The sequence below is a fragment of the Gnatocerus cornutus genome, chromosome 3 (assembly GCF_029298725.1).
Source record: "Gnatocerus cornutus isolate USDA-ARS CGAHR chromosome 3, icGnaCorn1.1, whole genome shotgun sequence".
In the NCBI taxonomy this organism is placed as follows: domain Eukaryota; kingdom Metazoa; phylum Arthropoda; class Insecta; order Coleoptera; family Tenebrionidae; genus Gnatocerus; species Gnatocerus cornutus.
This window is the reverse complement of record NC_142235.1, coordinates 18,870,291-18,892,208: the sequence shown is the minus strand read 5'-3', so window position 1 is coordinate 18,892,208 and position 21,918 is coordinate 18,870,291. Positions and strand designations below refer to the sequence as shown.

Here is a 21,918-nt window from a genome sequence, read left to right as displayed (position 1 = left end):
TGCGTAAAATGAGTACCAATCACTCAAGTTTGCTCAAAAAATAAGCGAGATATCAACCGATGCATGCTCAAACTATACAAACACTTAACAAAACCCGAACAATCTATTAGGTATACACGATTCGAGGAATTTGACAAATTCAAAGAATTTATAGACTTCCAAAATACAACACAAATGAAACCAAATAACCTAAAGAATGCAAACAACGCCATAAAATAACGAATACAATTCCAAGAAATCCAACGAAATTAAAAACTCCTCTGTCAATTCAATTGTCAGCATTTCGTCCCGTCTCTGATTGTCGCGCCAATCACTTTATTGTTATCAATATCAATAACATGGCTATGACAATCACATTGTTTCAACTAAGTAAACAGTCCATAAAACACGGGGAAGCGGCAGATAAAAACGACTTTCCGGGTCCACCATTCGTTTTCCACCGACTTTTCTAATCAAAGAGGTCTTGACGGCTACCTGAATACCGTGCAGACGAACCCCACTCATTTCATGTCGTATTGACAGTAATGCAGGATTTACCCCCATGGCCGACACAAATCATTCTGATACCTTGGGGCTTCTTGAAAGAGATTAAGACATATCTAAGGTACCGGAAACACTCGTTTCGCAGAAAATTGGTCAATACAATTAGAAGATACTTTTCCCTCGTCGCCGTATTTCTCTGCTCGATCGAAACAGGCAAATAACCGTGCCGAAAAATGCGCATTTCAGTAAGTCTTGGAAGTTATTTATAGACCATTAAACACAGAACTGCGGCAGAATATACAGACCCCATTGAAATATCGCGGTAAATTGACAGGTGCTGAAGGAATAAAATGGCGGAAAGAACGAGGGCCCTATTAGCTTTGCGCAAATACGGACCTGGAAACGAAACAACTCGCCACTCTTTAAAGAACGATTGTTTTTTAGATACAGTGTGTCCGAAAAAATCGCGGGTCCCTCGCGAGTCTACCTTTGGACCTTCTCTAATTCAATTTCCATACAGCTCACTCTATCTACCGTTTTACTGAAAATTGTTTAAAAAGTCAAGTTTTCTACACAAAATGCGTGTTTTCTTTGTTCTTTAAAAGCTGTTGATCAGGTAAGGATTCAAAGATATTTTTAAATAGTTATCTGTGTATCAAGAGCGCAAAAATTGAGAGAGACAGTTGCCGCGTTTGATCTTGAATTTATAAAAGTTTTTGATTGAGATGAATTATTTTTATTAAAATTGATTGCATAGTTTTAATTTATTAAATATACGTGCCACGGCTATAAAATTTACGAAAATTACAATTTTTGAGTCATATATTAATTAACTCTAACAAATTACAACGTGAGAGCGCAAAAGACCACTTTTAGAAATTTTCATTTTGAAAATAAAGTAAACATTTTCGAAATCCACCAATAAAATTCGTAATTTTGGTAATTTTAGTGCTACGGTTATGAAATTTGGGGAAGTTACTATTTTTGAGTCGTGTATTAACTCTACCAAATTACAAAGTGATAGCGCAACAGACACAACTTTTAGAAATTTTTATTTTAAAAACGAGGCGAAAATTTTTGAAATTCACCAATAAAATTCGTAATTTTGGTAATTTTAGTGCTACGGCAATGAAATTTAGGGAAGTTACAATTTTTAAGCCGTGTATTAACTCTACCAAATTGTAAAATTGTAACGCTAAAGACACAAATTTTAAGAATTTTCATTTTGAAGACGAAGCAAAAATTTTCGAAATCCACCAATAAAATTCGTAATTTTGGGAATTTTAGTGCTGTGGCTATAAAAATTGGGGAAGTTACTACTTTTGAGTCGTGTATTAACTCTACCAAATTGTAAAGTTGTAGAGCAAAAGACACAAACTTTAGGAATTTTCTTTTTGGCGACGGAGCAAAAATTTTCGAAATCCACCAATAAAATTCGTAATTTTGGTAATTTTAGTGCTACGGTTATAAAAATTAGGGAAGTTACAATTTTTAAGTCGTGTATTAACTCTACCAAATTGGAAAATTGTAGCACTAAAGACACAAATTTTAGGAATTTTCATTTTGAAGACGGAGAAAAAAATTTCGAAATCCACCAATAAAATTCGTAATTTTGGTAACTTTAGTGCTACGGTTATGAAATTTGGGGAAGTTACTATTTTTGAGTCGTGTATTAACTCTACCAAATTACAAAGTGATAGCGCAAAAGACACAACTTTTAGAAATTTTCATTTTAAAGACGAAGCAAAATTTTTTGAAATTCACCAATAAAATTCGTAATTTTGGTAATTTTAGTGTTACGGTTATAAAAATTGGGGAAGTTACTATTTTTGAGTTGTGTATTAACTCTACCAAATTGTAAAATTGTAGCGCTAAAGACACAAATTTTAGGAATTTTCATTTTGAAGACGGAGCAAAAATTTTCGAAAGCCACCAATGAAATTCGTAATTTTGGTAACTTTAGTGCTACGGTTATAAAATTTGGGGAAGTTACTATTTTTGAGACGTGTAATAACTCTACCAAATTACGAAGTGATATCGCAAAAGACACAACTTTTAGAAATTTTTATTTTGAAGACAAAGTACAAATTTTTGAAATTCACCAACAAAATTCGTAATTTTCGTAACTTTAGTGCTACGGTTATAAAATTTGGGGAAGTTACTATTTTTGAGTCGTGCAATAACTCTATCAAATTGCTTAGTGATAGCGCAAAAGACACAACTTTTAGAAATTTTTATTTTGAAGACAAAGTACAAATTTTTGAAATTCACCAATAAAATTCATAATTTTGGTAATTTTAGTGCTACGGCAATGAAATTTATGGAAGTTACAATTTTTAAGCCGTGTATTAACTCTACCAAATTGTAAAATTGTAACGCTAAAGACACAAATTTTAGAAATTTTCATTTTGAAGACGGAGCAAAAATTTTCGAAATCCACCAATAAAATTCGTAATTTTGGGAATTTTAGTGCTGTGGCTATAAAAATTGGGGAAGTTACTACTTTTGAGTCGTGTATTAACTCTACCAAATTGTAAAGTTGTAGAGCAAAAGACACAAACTTTAGGAATTTTCTTTTTGGAGACGGAGCAAAAATTTTCGAAATCCACCAATAAAATTCGTAATTTTGGTAATTTTAGTGCTACGGTTATAAAAATTGGGGAAGTTACTATTTTTGAGTCGTGTATTAACTCTACCAAATTACAAAGGGATAGCGCAAAAACACAACTTTTAGAAATTTTCATTTTAAAGACGAAGCAAAATTTTTTGAAATTCACCAATAAAATTCGTAATTTTGGTAATTTTAGTGTTACGGTTATAAAAATTGGGGAAGTTAATATTTTTGAGCTGTGTATTAATTCTACCAAATTGTAAAATTGTAGCGCTAAAGACACAAATCTTAGGAATTTTCATTTTGAAGACGGAGCAAAAATTTTCGAAAGCCACCAATGAAATTCGTAATTTTGGTAACTTTAGTGCTACGGTTATAAAATTTGGGGAAGTTACTATTTTTGAGACGTGTAATAACTCTACCAAATTACGAAGTGATATCGCAAAAGACACAACTTTTAGAAATTTTTATTTTGAAGACAAAGTACAAATTTTTGAAATTCACCAATAAAATTCGTAATTTTGGTAATTTTAGTGCTAGGGCAATGAAATTTAGGGAAGTTACAATTTTTGAGCCGTGTATTAACTCTACCAAATTGTAAAATTGTGGCGCTAAAGACACAAATTTTAGGAATATTCATTTTGAAGACGGAGCAAAAATTTTCGAAATCCACCAATAAAATTCGTAATTTTGGTAACTTTAGTGCTACGGTTATAAAATTTAGGGAAGTTACTATTATTGAGTCGTGTATTAACTCTACCAAATTACAAAGTGATAGCGCAAAAGACACAACTTTTAGAAATTTTTATTTTGAAGACAAAGTACAAATTTTCGAAATTCACCAATAAAATTCGTAATTTTGGTAATTTTAGTGTTACGTCTATGAAATTTAGGGAAGTTTTTTTTTTAAGTCGTGTATTAACTCTACCAAATTACAAAGTGATATCGCGAAAGACAACTTTGCATGTCTCTCCTTCCGCTATATTTACCTTCACGTTGACGTTTACAAGTGTTTTATGCCTCACCTGACAAGTTTCATTCGGCACGCAAATTTATCCACCACCATAATTATCCTTATAAAAGATGCAAATGTCATCGGAGCTATCTTTAGCAACTTTATCGCACTTTCCGCTTATCTCGCCACGACAGATGTCGGTTCGTAGATAAAAACTTTTTATTCGGAGACGGAATCATCGGACACCCCGATAATTGAAGAGATGGAACAAAATAAACTCCACCCCTGATATAAAAATAAAAGTGAATCTCCCCCGTCCGTTGTATTGTCTCTTGTAAAATGGAAGCACCCAGCGCTTCAGGGCTTGAATTTAAGGCAGTTTGATGGAAATGACTACTACTGCCCCAGCAAGTCAACTGTGTTCACAGGACAATATGATCGATAAGTCTCCAGAAAAGTTTCTTCGAAGTTGTAAGGAAATGAGGATAAAGACGAATTAAAAGGGCAAAGGCGAAATCAAGGGTGGCGCTTTGGCGCGAAATTCAAATTTTTCGGTTTTACATCCAAATTAAAAAGTCGTGTAAAGCGTTCTAATGTTTTCCATATGTAAAGTGGTATTTAAAAGAAGTCCAAGGATTTTTATTTTAGCTGGGATAAAATGAAAGAAATTCAGTTTTTACACGACGATGCACCTGCACATTGCATTCTAAACGATTTTCCTCCTCCAGCGATCCTTAAATTTTGGCACGCAGTTTATTAAAAGCAGTGAAATTTCTCTTCGCAAAACTTGAATTAGAATAAACGAATTTCCGGGCAATCAAGGGCGGCGCCTTGGCGCGAAATTCAAATTTTTCTGAAACCCAACACTACAAAGTTTCTCTCTGTTATCTCCGCCATTATTCATCTGCGATATAAACGTGCCTATATGTAAAACCGTGAAATTACAGCATTGCTAGATTACCCCTACGCTCGTCACAGCCTTCTTTCTACGTTAAACGACAGTAACTCCGTCTGTAGCAATTCATATTATAATAAACATGAATCGTCAAATGACTCGTAACACCAAAATGCGATGGGTGTAAACGTGTGCTGCTCTCATTAGTTTAATTAGTTAAATTGCTGGAAGGAAAGGTAATTAAGTTTGAGATGAGTGGGAGCGCAAAGAATTCGGACCACATATAGCTTAGCCAAGTCGCTAAATAATGCAGATGATGATTGTGTTGGAGTGCGGCTAATACCCTTCCCTGTAGACATTTCAGTTAGATAGTTATACTGTTAGCTTTATCTTTAATGCTAATCAATATTGGTGTTTGTTCCGGCCTCACAGTAGCACGGAAGGTGGTCCGAATCTGTATGAAGACAACAAACTGAAAGATATGGTAATCGCGAACTAAACTAGATTTAGTGCCCCCCAGCGGAAGAACCCCTATAACCGACCCTGCGTTGTAGCATCTGATGTTAACTACTCGATTTAATGAAGTAATGGACTGCTCAAGTCAATTTCAAACTTCAACGACTTTCTGCGTCAATCATATCACCAGTGGACGTTGGAAGGTAGCTAACACAGAAGTAGTGATTTTGATAATCTGGGAACAATAACAATGGTCTTCGCTCCCCTTGGAAGACAAAAAATCCAGAGCATCCCCCTTGCAACTACCCTCTGGAACGTAAGAATAATACCGGACTACAGGGTGCTCGATATTACTCCGCGCCAATTTCACTTCCTCGATATTGATATATCAAAGTTGCTACTCCCCACCATTGATAATTGATATTTTGATAAACATTGATATTAATTTGATATATCAACCGATAGTTCCTTCGCCTGCTTGGATGCCGTGTGTTTTATCAATGCCCATCCTCGAATTCAACGAAATTTGATATCACGCTGCCGCAATAAATCACCTCACTGGCGCTACATGAAAATTCCGAAAACATTAAACACTGATTTAAATTTTGAGCATGTTTCTCAACTTAATGGCCTATCGGACAGGCACATCAAGAATGCGATATATGCAGCAACGGAAAGAACAGGAAATTGGGTGCAATTACCACTGGAGAAGTGTCAAAAATTTTGGCAACTTCCGGTTTCAATGCCGCAAGGCAACTTGAAACGCTCAGATGAATTCGACTATTGAAGATGTTATTAAATTTGGATGCAGATCCCAAAGGTGAAACGAGGAGCTGTTCCTACAGGACTATGGGAGTTGCCTATATGTATTCCCATTTTTGTTTTAATTTGTTTGGGGATTATTGTGGGCAGATTTTGAGCTCCCTGTGGAAAGTCTAATTATAAAATGTACTTATGTACCACCGAAAAAAAAACAGTTTTCTGACACAAGCGTCATTAGTGCCCGAGAGCCGAAAGATCGAGAGAATTTAGAGAACGAAGACCAGTAAAATCTTCTCTCTTGCGGTTTATCCGGTAGGGCTGAATAGCCAAAAAGTCGGATTAACCGGAAATTACAATAATCCACGTGTTTTTCATGATTAAAAGTATATTATACTATTATGTATATAATATTATTATATTATTTTAAAAGTTATACACAACATTAAAAAAATCAAAGGAAATTAAATATAACGTTATAATATATGTGATCATAACATTATACTTACATGGTGATTTTGAAATGCATGTACAAAACAGTTCTCCGCTATTCTAGAAGAAGTATGAAGTATGAAAAACCAAATTTTTCATAAGAAACTGACAAGGTAAAACTAACCACGTACAATCTACACTACTGGCAAAAAAAGCATCTGAAACGACTTGACTAAGCAACCAGCAACTCGGTTTTGTTAACTATTAAATTCAGTAGCGCACAAGCAAAATTATTGACATTTTTATGTAATTTTATCTCGAAATCAAAAAGACTTTACTAAAACTCTTCTCTTAATGAAAATAGAAAAAACGCGACTTTTTAAATGGGAATTTTTGTTTCAATTTTTGAGAAATTTTGGGCTGCACGTGTCACTCGATCTAGAGATTCCACGAAATAGATATTTACATAACAAGTGCGGAAAATGACCAATTTCGCACGAGTGTGAATGTAGATGCACGAGGCGCCAGCCGAGTGCACATATTACACAAGTACAAGAAAGACACTTTCCGACGAGTTGTGTACACTATTTTTCCTACGACCATCCATCATCAGGAAGAAACCATAAGTCTTGTCAAAAACGACCTAACCAATTCATTTTTACCATTATGCATGTCGTTTTGCACTGAATCGTCTAGATATTTGAAAAAAATTCAATAGTTACATTTGTATTTCAAAATATCTGTCAATTTTGACAGGTCTGTGCGTCACACTAGTGATTTTTACTTTAGAAAATAGATGTTCCAAATTATCAACTTTCGAAGTCATTCAACCGTGTGGAAAATGCCACTGTAGGAGTCGTACGAAAATGTTTCCGCCCCGAATCCAAGAAAGATTCGGATTACCCGAAGACTCGGTATAACTGAAGGCGAATTAGAGAGGTTCTACTGTACAGTACAACCTCGCTAATCCGAATGAATTGGCACCAAAACACGTCCGAACCTCGGATTAGCGAGGGTCAGATTAATGTATTTACCTTTATCACTATTAGCTCATTTACGTCACAACGGTAGACCTAAAACATGTATAAGTCTATTTTTGACGTATAGAAAATTTAACCTCACTTTTTCGCTATTTAATGCAGATTTGCGAAGACATAAATATCATCATCTGCAATTGTTTAGTGAACATTTCTGACCTAAAACCAATAAAATACTTTAATTTTTGACATATACATGACGTTTATTTTCATCCCCACTGAATATAGTCAACCGAAAATCCGCTTTTCTTTATCTACTTGTAGGACAGAAATTTAATTTCACAGTTCGGAAACAGACGACATGTTCAAAAGTTATAGGCCACCCGATTTTCCTTAACTTTGCACCTTTCCTCCAGAGAAGATCTTTCGATTCTTGGGAAAGGTGTCCACGCATGACTTAAGATTGTGCCACATTATGAGCACGGACTCTTGGACCCTTTCTATCGATACAGCTATCAATGGCAATACTCAGACCTCAATGCAATTATACTTAACCGGTGAACACCTGTTTGCGAATAAATGAAGGAAACAATACGTAATTACATTAAAGATGCAAGAAACTTTACCGTTGTTTAACTAAGGTAATATATCATGGTAAGATATGATACTTTTTAGATGTCTCATGGTATATCAAGTCAGTATGGGGTGAAGTCAATAAAACTGTACGATCATTGCCAACTTGATGAAGGCGCGCTTATAATAGCCCCGTGTATATTATACTGACCGCAACTTCTAAAATTACGACCAAGTCGCCAGTTTTAGTGCATATAAAACTTTACCTCCAACAACGGAGGCGTGGTCTGCGTCCACCTGACCCATCACCTTCAGGTAGATTTGACATTTACGACCACAGATTTTCGTAACAATAATGATAGAGGTTATAAAACGTACATAAGTTCGTTCAGTTGACAGTTGCGACGTCACGTGACCACAATGAAACTGTCAAATGTCAAAATAAGTGGGGTTATGTTGGCCTCGGCGCGTGACCAATCTAATCCCACTTTGACAATTGTTGTTGGTTTCGGACCACCTATATAACGAAATGAATTGTCAAGCGCGAAACTAACCTAAAACTACGAACGTCTCGGTTCCACGTAAGTTCGTTCACTTGACAGTTGCGACGTCACGTGACCATAATAAAATTGTCAAATGTCAAAATAAGTGAGGTCATGTTGGTCCCACGGGATTCCAGGGGCGCGTGGCCAATCTAATCCCACTTTGACAGTTGTGGTTGGTTTCGGACCACCCTAAAAAGCGAAATTGGATTGTCAAGCGCAAATCTAACCTAAAAATAAGGACGTCTCGGTTCCACGTACCCTTGCTAATCATAAAAAACTGAGACAAGGAAAATTTTGTTAATGTAAATCAGGCTACAGAACTGTCATTTAAAATGTCAAATTTTGAAAAAGTACCAAATGTCAAAATGCCGTCGTTAACACTAATTCAGAAAGAATTAATTACTCAAGGATTAAGAGTCATTGCTCGAGACATAAGTTCGTTCGATTGACAGTTGCAACGTCACGTGACCACGACGAAATTGTCAAATGTCAAAACAGGTGAGGTTATGTTGGCCCCACGGGATTCCTGGGGCGCGTGCCCAGCCTAATCCCACTTTGACAATTGTGGTTGGTTTCGGACCAGCCTATATAGCGAAATTGGATTGTCAAGCGCGAAACTAACCTAAAAATACGAACGCCTCGGTTCGGAAATAACGCAAACCGGCCGTAAAAATTCCTGTGATGGTTTACAACCGCCCTTTAATAAAGACGCAACCGGCATGACTCGAACGTCAAATTTTATTGCGCATTGTTGTCAAGTTGGTACCTGCGGACCATGGCACTCTAGTCAATCCCTCGGGATTTTCCAGGAAAATTTCGCAGACAAAGTCGAAATAAACCGCCGAAGCCGACATCCGGTCCACTCGCCCCCCCGTCCCTTCGCCCTAAACGGATATCGCCATGAGGGTGCCATTAGGGGCCCACAGTGTCTTGAGAACAATTGTTTATTGCACGCCATGTCACATGTTATCGGCCCCACCTGTCAAAATGCGTGGTACCAACCTAAAGGGGTTGTTTTTCCGCGTGAAAGTGGCGGTGAATCGATGGACAATAAATAAATAATTAAAAAGGGTGTAATGAGGCAGAGCGGCGATTTCGTCGTGACGTAAGCGCACGTTCGGCTGTTTCTAGCCAAACGGCACGTTGGAAAGTGCGGAAAAGCGCAAAAACTCACCGCAACTTTTCCGTCTCGCCGTTAAATTCGTCTCATAATCCCACAAAACGCACTCTTTTCACTTGTTTCACTGAACTGTCACTGGACATTTCCACAACACACTCGATAACTTTGAATCGTCCACGTTAAGTAATAACGAGAAAACAAAAGCAATCGTCGGCCGGCGCGAGCAATTTTCGACTTTATCGACGAACATAACCTCTACACGCACACATTTCGCCGCTTTTTCGAGCTTTTTCCTTCATAAACTCCACGAGGACCGTCAGGGGACGGCGGAGAGGCGGCGTGGAGGCGGCAGAACGCTGGTGACGGCGACGGCGGCGAATTTCCTCGCACGAAAACACTGCTCACAGCACTCCACGATCTCACTCGGCAGACTGATGCGTTCTGTACACAGCTGTGAGTGAGAGAGAAAGGCGAAGTATATAACCACTATATATTTATTTTCCCCCTATATATCGCAGGTATATAAACCGTTCTACCGCCGGTCTCTCCGCTCGGCCAGCTTTTGTGGAATAACGAGAACGAGTACACTGGTAAAAATTTTTAGAAGCGTATGTCAAGCAGGCTGGGCGCCTAGACACCCTCCATCGCAACAAGAAAAAAAACAAACGCGCGCTGACGTCACGGTAACGTGATCCTTTCGGTGACCAAAAACAATTAAACTTCACAACAAACTAGATTTTTATACAATATCTATACTGAGACAGAGTGCTGTGGGTTTTCAATAATAACCTCATTGCGATCAAGTGAGCCGCGACTTGTTTGTTTTTGTTTTGATACTATCAGCGCACACTTGACATTGCTAATTAATGAACTATGACAAGAATGGCGACTTGGTGTTTTGACAGTTAAATGCACAGTGGCGTAGGAAGAATTATAATACCCGCTGACATGTCAGTGCTTAGAAAATGGCTTTTTGTTTTACGAACAAGGAATGGCATCCCTGTTTGTGTTAGTAGTAACCAACTTAACAAAAGGAAGGTTGGCAACGTCTTGTCTGAGAATTTTTACATCAAGACTTGTGACAATCTTTATTTTATAGCACGCTGGAATGTTATTATAACTGCAGCTTCTGTTTTTTGTACGTGACGCTCATAATTACAACAGAATTCTAATAACTGGCCGTAAATCTTCCGAGACAGTCGATTAAAGCCATCAATTTTTCGATTTAAACAATTTATTACGTACAGATTGCGTATTATACACAATTAACAGTCCTTTGTTGAAACCTGGGGAATTTATTTTATCAAAGTTGGACGACCTGCGACTTCTGGCATTATCAACCCGCCCAACGTCTTCACATCCAAGCGGGCGTGGAAGTTGAGAAGTGTGTCGGCGTCATTGTTGACATGCTTCTAATGACAGTTCTCAAATGTCAACCGTAAAAAAATCAATGGAAGCAGAAAATACAACGCAGTCTTTACCTTTTATTCAATGCGTAATTTGGTAGCACTGAGAAAACAAATAAAAAATGACAACCAAAATCTCGTTAAGTCATGGCCTGCTAAATTTTTCAATTTGTTTGACGACTGTCAGCGGGCCGATCAATCAAAGACATGAAAAATTTCAAGGCTGACTCGATTACGTCCAATATCAATGTTCTGACGATAAAAATTCTGCCACGCTCGAAACTAACACTGTTATTTATGTAGCAAGTTGCAATGCGATGAAGTTACACTGGAAAAATGCGACTCTTCTTGAGGTGACGGGTTTTGATGGAGGTGAGCGTAATTTGTGATTACAGTAAGAGGTGGAATTGTACAGCGTGTCGGTTCTTATATGGTACGACATGTGCACATGGTGTCCCGTCAGTGTTCTGATTGAGATTTATAGGTTGTTTTATGCTTGGTGGCCAATGTGTCAAAAAATGACATTTCACTGTTACCAACTCTAGGGAAATTTTCGTAGACTAGGTGGTCTAGGGATTTTTTTTCTATTCCATTTATAATTTTAAACATTAAAAAAAGTAGTTTAAATTTTGCAGGAACTTCAAGACAGTCAAAGTAAGTAGCAGTGTTTCCAACAAAGAACAACCAAAAAACTAAAAACCCTAACAGAGATGCAAATTTTGTTTTAAATAATTTTTTATTGATGTTATCACGCACAGAAATCATGAAATTTGTTTATTTTAGTAAAACTTTTGTCTCATCTTGGAGAAAAATAAGGAAATCTAGTGAAAAGTTGTCTTTGGAGAAATATACAAAACGAAAGTTGGCAAGATTGTAACATTTTCTATTTGTCAAGCTGACAGTCTAACACGTGCGCGACAGAAGCTCAAACTGTCCCCGCGACGGCGTCAACAGTGCTACCAACCGATTTCCAGTTCTAAAGCCGTCTTTATTTGATCACGCTCTCATAAAAAAGTAAATACCCGTCATTAGTGTGTTCTTTTAATTAAAAAATAGAAGTCAGCAGTAAATATACAGTATGGTTATGATAGATTACTCTATATGTCCCATCTATTGAATAAATGATTCTCAATATCCCTTTGAAATCGCCGTGCATATTTGATCACAAATGACAACTATTTCCGTTTAAACTCTCCTGACAAGTCTATAATTGCTCGCTAAATAATAAATAATTTAATTATTGACTGGTAAACATTTGGTTAATTCAGTTTGACTATAAATAGATATTAAATCAAAATCAGTTTCATCGACAAATTGTGCTAAATTGATTGAATAAATGTAAATAAATTAGGTAATATCTGAATTGGTACCAAAAGCGAAAGTATCGTGACTATTACGTGAATACCATATGGTCGTGTTGTAAGGAGGCTTTGGAATTTTGACAGCTGTTGGTAGCTCCGACTGTCAACTTTATGACAGTTTGAGGTTAAATTTCACACAAGTAATTAATATAATAATAAGTTACCTTTGGGAATTCTATTAATGCAACGTGACACTTTGACAGCTGCCGATTTTGAGGTTATTAGATAGAAACTGTCTTGAACCGCAAAAAATATATTATTAGATTTTCATCTAGTATGCTTTTGCGTGCATTTAAAAAAAAGCCGTTTAAGATAAGGAACGTTGGTTACATAACCTCACAATACTTTTCGGAAATAACTAAGTAGCTACTGATCTAGGCCAACTGGATCGCTGAAGGGATAAAACTGACTAACCTGCGCTGATTTTTTTTGTTTTTTGTTTAAATTCTTTCCCTATTGGCGATTTTGACGTTTGACAAGTGACTCTATTGACAAAAGAGCAAAATGATAGAAATAGTTCTAACACAGTACAAAGCAAGCGGCACTTAAGGAATTACATTCCAAAGGTAACTAGACAAAAATCATTTTGAAATTTTAATACATTTTTTGCAATACAAAATTGACGGCTTTGTGAAAATCTGTCAATACATTTTTCACAAAATTATCTGTTTGACAGAAACAAAAAACTGTTTTTTTACTTAAAGACTTGAGTTGAAATTTCAAAGCCAACTGGAGACGAGTTTTGATTATTGCGCTTTGCCAATTGCTTGTAAAGACATCTATTGATCAAAATTGATAACTTATCTTTTAAAATCTTGCCCATATCTTAAATTGCTCCTTTGTAAATTTTTAAATTTTCGACAGGGAAAAAGACGTGTAATTGAAACCAACAACTAGAGTTTTTGTATTTTGTTTTTATTTTAAGTTGGTATTACTGCAATCTGTCAGTTTTGACATTTGGCGTTGCCATCGCTGTGTAGAATTTACTGTCATTTTTGAAAAGGCTGAATGCGTTTTATGGCAAACTGGCCATCTTTATTTCTCGCTGTACAGTTTGCCTCGCCTCGCCTGCTTGCCTCAGTGTGAAAATTCTACATCTGGAAGGCTGAAAGCTCTATTGAAGAATAATAATAGTAATACAAATACATACCTACGGACCGATTTGCCGTTTCCTGGCCCTCAAAGTTGGTCGTGTCGTAAGTAGGCCTTGGAGCTTGACTGCCGTCAATCCATTGACAGTTTGAGGTTAAATTTGTTGCGATCACTGCATAGATTTTTTCTAAATACTGTCATTTTTGTTTTATGGCATACTGGCCATTATTATTATTCCCGTATCTGTTTGCCTCGCCTCGCCTGTTTGCCTCAGTATCATAATTCTACATCTAAAGGGCTAAAAATTCTTAAGGTACAAATTAACATTTTGTGGAGAATAATAATAGTAATACTAGTGGATTTGCCGTTTTCTGGTCCCCAATTTTGATCGTGTTGTAAGGAGGCTTAGAAGTTTGACAGCTGTCAATTATCAACTTTCTGACAATATAAGGTTAAACTTGTCGTAGATTTTTCTAAACACCGTCATTTTTGTTTCATGACATGCTGGCGCTTTTTATTACGTAATCTGTTTGCCTCGCCTGGCCTGTTTGCCTCAGTGAAAAATTGTACATCTAGAGAGCTAAAAACTCTGGAGGTACAATTTGCCAATTTGTGAAGAATAATAATAGTAATACTAATAATTCTAAGGGCCGATTTGCGCTCCAAAGTTGTCAAACTCCACGTAACCATCGCAGTTTTCCCCGACCATTGTTTGGCAACAAAACAATCACGATATCCCCACGAACCGGAAACGTTTCCGACCGCCAGATCGATCACCGGCAATAAGCCTACCGCGATTACGTTACAATAACACTATAGCACATCCACTTTGTCATCCACAATAGTCAATATGGTAATTGACTCGCCAGGTTCAAATAATAATCAAGCGGGCTTAGGAGGACAAGCCGAGGTCCAATGAATAATGCATGGAATGACGCGCTATTTACATTTTACATCGTGCCTTCAAATGCGACAGAACAACATCAGAAAACTATTTCGAGAGATAAGGATATTATCGGTGTGACGTCACCGAGGCAACAGAAAACCCGTCATAACCGTTCGATAAAGTTTAATATATGGTATAGTCACCCCACTAATCATTGGTTCGAGGCTACGCTGTTATTGTGAAAGTTTCGTCTCGATGAACCGAGCGCTCGGACGGAAAGGCACGATTGTTGACAGTGTAGGGGACCATATTAATTCATTGGTGTAAGACCGCATCGCAGCAAGCTGTTTCGTAACATAAAAGGATCGAGCAGGCCTGGGGCAACAGCGCGACGAGGATAGAAATACCCCACCGACTAACACAGACAGAGACGGCGCTAGTCGTTATCGTAAAAAGCTGTAGAGAGTGAGACGGCGACACTGAAAGTGACCCGAAAAACAGAGACGGAATACGGATTGTTGTGTGCCTGTGTGAGACCTAAATATCGAGAGGTAGTTTTTAAGTACAGACTTCTCGGGTTACTTTTAAATTTATTCTCAACCTTCTCAATTGGAATAAATGAACGTTTGAAGGAGAACAAGGTTAGGTTGCTATGACGTTCCTCGTGCAGATTTTTCTTAGCAAGGTCGTCAAAGGCAACTTATGGGAAACCGGGATCAAGTCGCCGTTCACACCCTTCCAAGGCGGCTGTGGTTTGGCCATTGTATAAACAAAACACAGACGGCGCGATCGCAATCCAGCCAACTTGATGCCGTGTTTGTTTTAAAGCAACGGGAAAATCCGAGACGGAAACTTCTTTCCTTGAAATATGTAGGAGCACGGAACTGATCAAAATTTCACAGCCTGGCGTGATTTCGCCTGTCACATTATTCTTTTTCCGACCCTCTTTCACCCTTGTTTTGACGTTGCGAAAGTGAGATCAAAGTAAGCCGTGATTAGATGTGGTGTTTTATTTTACGGTTTTGCACATGAACGACGTGATTTTCGAGATTTGGGGGAAGGAATCTAGATACCTGGGCATTGAATTTTACTCCATCCACGGACAAGCTTAGTAGGCTGTGAACGAGTGGATGGTTTTACGAGGGTCATAACCTAACTTGTGACAACTGGGACAAGACAACTAGATTAAGTGATAAAAAACGGACCGTAGTAGCTGCGTGTTCTGTGAACGTACGTCTGAGCTCACATAGTCTGTATTTACGTCATGTGACTTTCACAATTTGTCAATGCAGTTCGATATTTCAATTATTTTTTCAGCACGTGCAGGTACCTTCTGGGAAAATAAGAAAGAAGGTCACCAGATGGCTACTCTTCCTCTGTTGTTAGACCTCTTGGAGAGTTCAGTGAAGAAGTGATGCACAAATTACAAGTCTTGGAGGTCAAAATGAGCCTAAAGGGTAATCTAAGAATGACCCGGGGAATAGCTATTTGTGGGCAAAAAGAGAAAAGAGCTGAATTTACGCACAAGGCATGAAAGACAAACACAAAGAAAATTAGCGAACGGAAACAATCGGAAAAATAAAGACGAAAAGAAACAGGTAAATTGGGAGACTTTAATGGGAGAGTTGGAGACAAGAACGGGGTAAAATGGTACATAAACCAGCGGAAGCTAAATTGGAGGTTAAAACGATTGCGGCGCTTTCCCGCAGGAAGAACCCGGAAAGATCAATAAAAGAGCACTTTATTGTGAAGAATTAGGGAAGGACTTAAAGATGTAAAAGTCAAGTGGGCTCTGTGATTAAAAGTGACGTTTTGGTGGTGACTAGATCGGAAAAGTAGTCGAGGAATCAATCAAAAAGTGAAACAATCCTAGTCCGCTAAAGTGGCTTTTGCGGACTCGACCAGGTCCGGTAAAGCAGCGCTCTTCGCCTTTTCACCTGTCAAATTGCCTACTTGATTTCAACCGAATTCGTTGTTACTCCACTTTATTGAAAAGAATTACGGACGGATTTAAAGACGTGAAAGTCCAGTGGGCTCTGTGATTAAAAGTGACGTTTTGGTGGTCACTAGATGCGAAAAGTAGTAGAAGAATCAATCAAAAAGTGAAACAATCCTAGTCCGCTAAAGTGGCTTTTGCGGACTCGACCGGGTCCGGTAAAGCAGCGCTCTTCGCCTTTTCACCTGTCAAATTGCCTACTTGATTTCAACAGAGTTCGTTGTCACTCCACCAAATCCTGACGACTCTGTTCCCAACTTTAAATATTTGCACAACTGTTGGGCTTTATGTATTCAGCGCCGAGCCCTTAAAGTATCGTCTTTTTCTGAATAAATTTCCCGTCAAAATCTCTTTGTTCCTGAAACAATCATATTTCCAATTTTACAATTTAAATTGGTAAAACTTTCCAAGTCTTTAATCCCCTCACGAAATCTCGCCACCTCGACGCAAAAACGGCTATTTAATCGTTAAATTACGCCCCCTCAAGGAATTTCATCTAATTACTGTGCCCCCACGCATTGCGATCGGGGTGAGATTTCACATGTCCTCCGGGCTGAATCCTCTCTCTATATAACCAAGCAAAATATGACTAGGTGGCCCTCGGAGTTCTGTGGATCTCGCTTCTTTTGTGGACCTAGCTTTTCCGAGGCCTTCTTTGTTTCATAGTATAATAAATAAGCAATCTCAAATTATTATTAATAATACTATCGTGGAAACAAAATTTCGAACATAAAATTGATTGATGTTTAAAAATTATAAACTGTCCTTTGTCTTTATAACCTTAAAATTTATAAAAGACTCAGCAAATGTCAGAAATTTGCTTTGTATGTCAGTCACAATGACAATAAAGCTTGATTTACATTGCCATGTCAAAAAGTGATGTTCGAAATTTTAACGCCACGGAAAAGCGAGGTCCACGGAAAAAGCCAGATCCACAGAATTCCGAGGGCCACCTAGTTTCATCTAATTACTGTGCCCCCACGCATTGCGATCGGGGTGAGATTTCATATATCCTCCGGCCCGAATCCTCTCTGTATATAACCAAACAAAGAAAACGCCAACATTTTCATGCATTGGAAAGAGAGGGGACTATCCGGCGAATATATAGTGTGCGACGAAACGAGAAACAATCGCCGTTCGCACTCAGGTAACGCGACCGACTTGGAAATTTCAAAACTAATTAACGATTTGCTCAAGAAATTCAACACGCTCGGATATCTAATGACGTAGGCAAACAAATGGTGGTTGTCAAGACGGGTTTTTGTCATTGTAATGTGTATAAGATAAATATGACGAGGAGGAAGAGTGTGCTGTGCTTTTCTATGTATACTGTTCGATTTTCGTGATAGTAAAAGCCTGGCGAGGCCTTTAGGCACGGCGAGGGGAAACTTGGTTCTTTGTCCTTGTCTGATGGAGGCAGGGGCGTGCGGAGGATTCTTTACACGGGGGTTAAGTGCCCGGTGGACCGGGGAATTCAGTTTTTGGGTTGGTATGATCGTCTGTCAAATCTGAAAATGTCATGAAAGTTGATGATTTCGTACACCCATTTTCGGAAGTAAAAGTCATTAGTGAGATATGAATATATCCGCACAGACCTGTCAAAATTGACAGTTATTTTGAAATACAAATGTAACAATTGAATTTTTGTCTCAAATATCTAGACGATTCACTGTAAAACAACATGCATAATGGTAAACAAAATTGGTTAGGTCTTTCTTGACAAGTCAATTTTGACAGGTCTGTGCGGATATATTCATATCACACTAGTGACTTTTACTTTTGTAAATGGATGTACGAAATTATCAACCATCTAACTAAGTGGAATACGTCACTTTTATATGAGGTCGTAGAAAAATGACATTTAGAATAGATAAGAAATGAATTTTTGTCGAGACTTATGGTTTGTTCCTGATGTTGGAAGGTCGTAGGAAAAACAGTGTATATAACTCGTCGGAAAGAGTCTTTCTGGGACTCGTGTAATATCTGCACTCGGTTGGTGCCTCGTGCATATACATTCACTCGTGCGAAATTGGTCATTTTCCGCACTTGTTATGTAAATATCTGTTTATCAAAAAATTTTTTATATTTTTATATTTTACTACACTTCGACGTGGAATTTTAGAAATTGTATCAGGCCCAGGAAGATGGTTCAAATATCGTTTTCTTCAGAATTTCATGGAGAATATTTTCGATCTCTTCATATTTTTTGATTTGACTGATAGTTCGGGAGTAAAATGCGATTAACCCTCGGCGCGCATGTTTCTTGATTGTATCTTAATTCTTTTTGGATTCTCTATAGTCCCATTTTTTCTATGTAGATTTAAAGTTGTAAATATAAGATTTATATGCTTATTACCGGAAGATTCCCAGCGTACAAAAAACCTAATTTATCTGACATTCCCTCCACGAAAATAATCCGAAAGATGAAAAACCGTGGCGACTATAATTTATTTCCTCTACCATGTCATCACAATCTCTAAACGATGTTATTTAAAGCAACAAAACCTCTTGGAAAAAACACTTTTCAGATTTATAGGATGAATGTTGAACCTCAGATAGTCACGCAACGCTGAAGATCGGATTGCAGAATTACAACAAACTCTCCTGCATTCTATCATTATCATCACAAAGTTCCTCCGATCTGTTTAATCCAAATAATTATAATGGAATTCACGCGACCGCCTATGTCAATTATAAACACATTATTACTATGTTAGAGCCCTGCATTTGTCCCTCCGCCTGCGCCTCTGTCTCCGAAGAGTGTTACCGTCAGCTGCTTCCGACGAGAACGGATGTGACCTCCAAGAAGCGACCATATCGCAACAACCCTCATAATGAATAGAATAATTCGAGAACCACAATAAAACAATATAAATTGTGATAAGAAAACACGCACATGCCCCCTCATTATTTCCTTTAATCTATTTTTGTACCAATTCTACCACCCCTGGTGGATATTTTAGTTCCTGTAGAGCGAGGGTGGAACGGCGATGACGTAGCAATAAGATGGGGTGGGTATGTAATCGCGTTCTTTCCCTTCGTCTCTATTTTTTGCAGAAATTAGAGGGTGATACGGATTAACAAACCGCAATTCGCTTATTGTTTCTTTGGACATGTGAATGTGAAAGGGGTGGGATGTAGAGAGATAGCTGTGGCGGAATGGGGGAGATATGCAACCCCTAATGCTTCGAGTCGGTAAAGTTTGGACGGGGAGATTAGTGGGAATTTCGTTCTTTTCTGAGTAATGTTTCCAGATGCGCGCATTCATATTGCAATTAGCTATGAAAATGTTATCAGAAGGGGTAATTGGCTAATTTTTAATTTTAATAAATGTGAAATTGCTCTTTTATGATTTTATGGCAAAAATTAATTTTGTTTTTAACAAAAAATTATTAATAGTCAAAACTATTTTTTTTGACGTTTTTAAACAGAAACGGACAAATGTTATTTTTTAAGATTGTTGTGTTTATGTTTGCCTTAAAAAAAAAGTCAGACTTACTAAATCTAGTACATACAACTATAAAACTCTAAGACTAAATAGATCTTGTACAACTATGAAGCTTAGACTCTTACTAATTGTATCTAGTACAACTACAAAGCTTGTATCATTTATAAGACTTAGACTACCTAGATCTAGTATATAACTACAAAGACTGAGCTTGTATTCAAAAAGTCAGACTAAATAGATCTAGTACAATTACGAAGCTCAGACTAAATAAATCTAGCATATCTATGAAGCTCAGCGTTCGACTGAGCTTCTATTTACTAGAATTAGACTAGTTAAATCTAATATACAAGTTACAAAGGCTGAGTTTGTATTTAAAAACTTAGACTAAATAGATCTAGTACAATTACGAAGCTCAGACTAAATAAATCTAGCATATCTATGAAGCTCAGCGTTCGACTGAGCTTCTATTTACTAGAATTAGACTAGTTAAATCTAATATACAAGTTACAAAGGCTGAGTTTGTATTTAAAAACTTAGACTAAATAGATCTAGTACAATTACAAAGCTCAGACTAAATAGATCTTGTATTAACTAGAATTAGACTATCTAGATTTAGTATACAAGTTACAAAAGCTAAGCTTGTATTGAAAACTCATTCTAAATAGATCTAGTACCATTACGGAGCTTAGACTAAATAAATCTAGTATAACTATAAGCTCAGCGTTCGACTGAGCTTCTATTTACTAGAATTAGACTAGCTAAATCTATTGTACAAGTTACAAAGCTGAGTTTGTATTTCAAAAACTTAGACTAAATAGATCTAGTACAATTACAAAGCTCAGACTAAATAGATCTTGTATTAACTAGAATTAGACTATCTAGATTTAGTATACAAGTTACAAAAGCTAAGCTTGTATTGAAAACTCATTCTAAATAGATCTAGTACCATTACGGAGCTTAGACTAAATAAATCTAGTATAACTATAAGCTCAGCGTTCGACTGAGCTTTTATTTACTAGAATTAGACTAGCTAAATCTATTGTACAAGTTACAAAGCTGAGTTTGTATTTCAAAAACTTAGACTAAATAGATCTAGTACAATTACAAAGCTCAGACTAAATAGATCTTGTATTAACTAGAATTAGACTATCTAGATATAGTATGCAAGTTACGAAAGCTAAGCTTGCATTGAAAACTCATTCTAAATAGATCTAGTACAATTACGGAGCTTAGACTAAATAAATCTAGTATAACTATAAGCTCAGCGTTCGACTGAGCTTTTATTTACTAGAATTAGACTAGCTAAACCTAATGTACAAGTTACAAAGCTGAGTTTGTATTTCAAAAACTTAGACTAAATAGATCTAGTACAGTTACAAAGCTCAGACTAAATAGATCTAGTATGACTATGAAGCTCAGCCTTCGGCTGAGCTTGTATTAACTAGAATTAGATAGACTATCTAGATTTAGTATACAAGTTACGAAAGCTAAGCTTGCATTGAAAACTCATTCTAAAAAGATCTAGTACAATTACGGAGCTTAGACTAAATAAATCTAGTATAACTATAATCTCAGCGTTCGACTGAGCTTCTATTTACTAGAATTAGACTAGCTAAATCTAATGTACAAGTTACAAAGCTGAGTTTGTATTTTAAAAACTTAGTCTAAATAGATCTAGTACAATTACAAAACTCAGACTAAATAGATCTAGTACGACTAGAAAATTCAGAAAACTGAGCTTGTATTTACTAGAATTAGACTAACTAGTTCTAGAATACAAGTTACAAAAGCTGAGCTTCTATTGAAAACTCAGTCTAAATAGATCTAGTACAATTACGAAGCTCGGACTAAATATATCTAGTACGACGCTAAAGCTCAGCCTTCGACTGAGCTTGTATTTACTAAAATTAAACTAGCTAAATC

At 37.0% G+C, this 21,918-nt stretch overlaps 1 protein-coding gene across 1 annotated transcript in view; it reads right to left on the bottom strand.

Annotated features, from left to right (window-relative positions):
* LOC148177777 (uncharacterized) overlaps positions 1–10,050 on the bottom strand; it is a 41,369-nt gene extending 31,319 nt beyond the window's left edge. Inside the window, exon 1 of the mRNA XM_088032884.1 lies at positions 9,861–10,050. The gene's annotated coding sequence lies outside the window, so the exon portion shown is untranslated. The remainder of the gene's footprint in view (positions 1–9,860) is intronic.
* Positions 10,051–21,918: the final 11,868 nt, after the last annotated feature.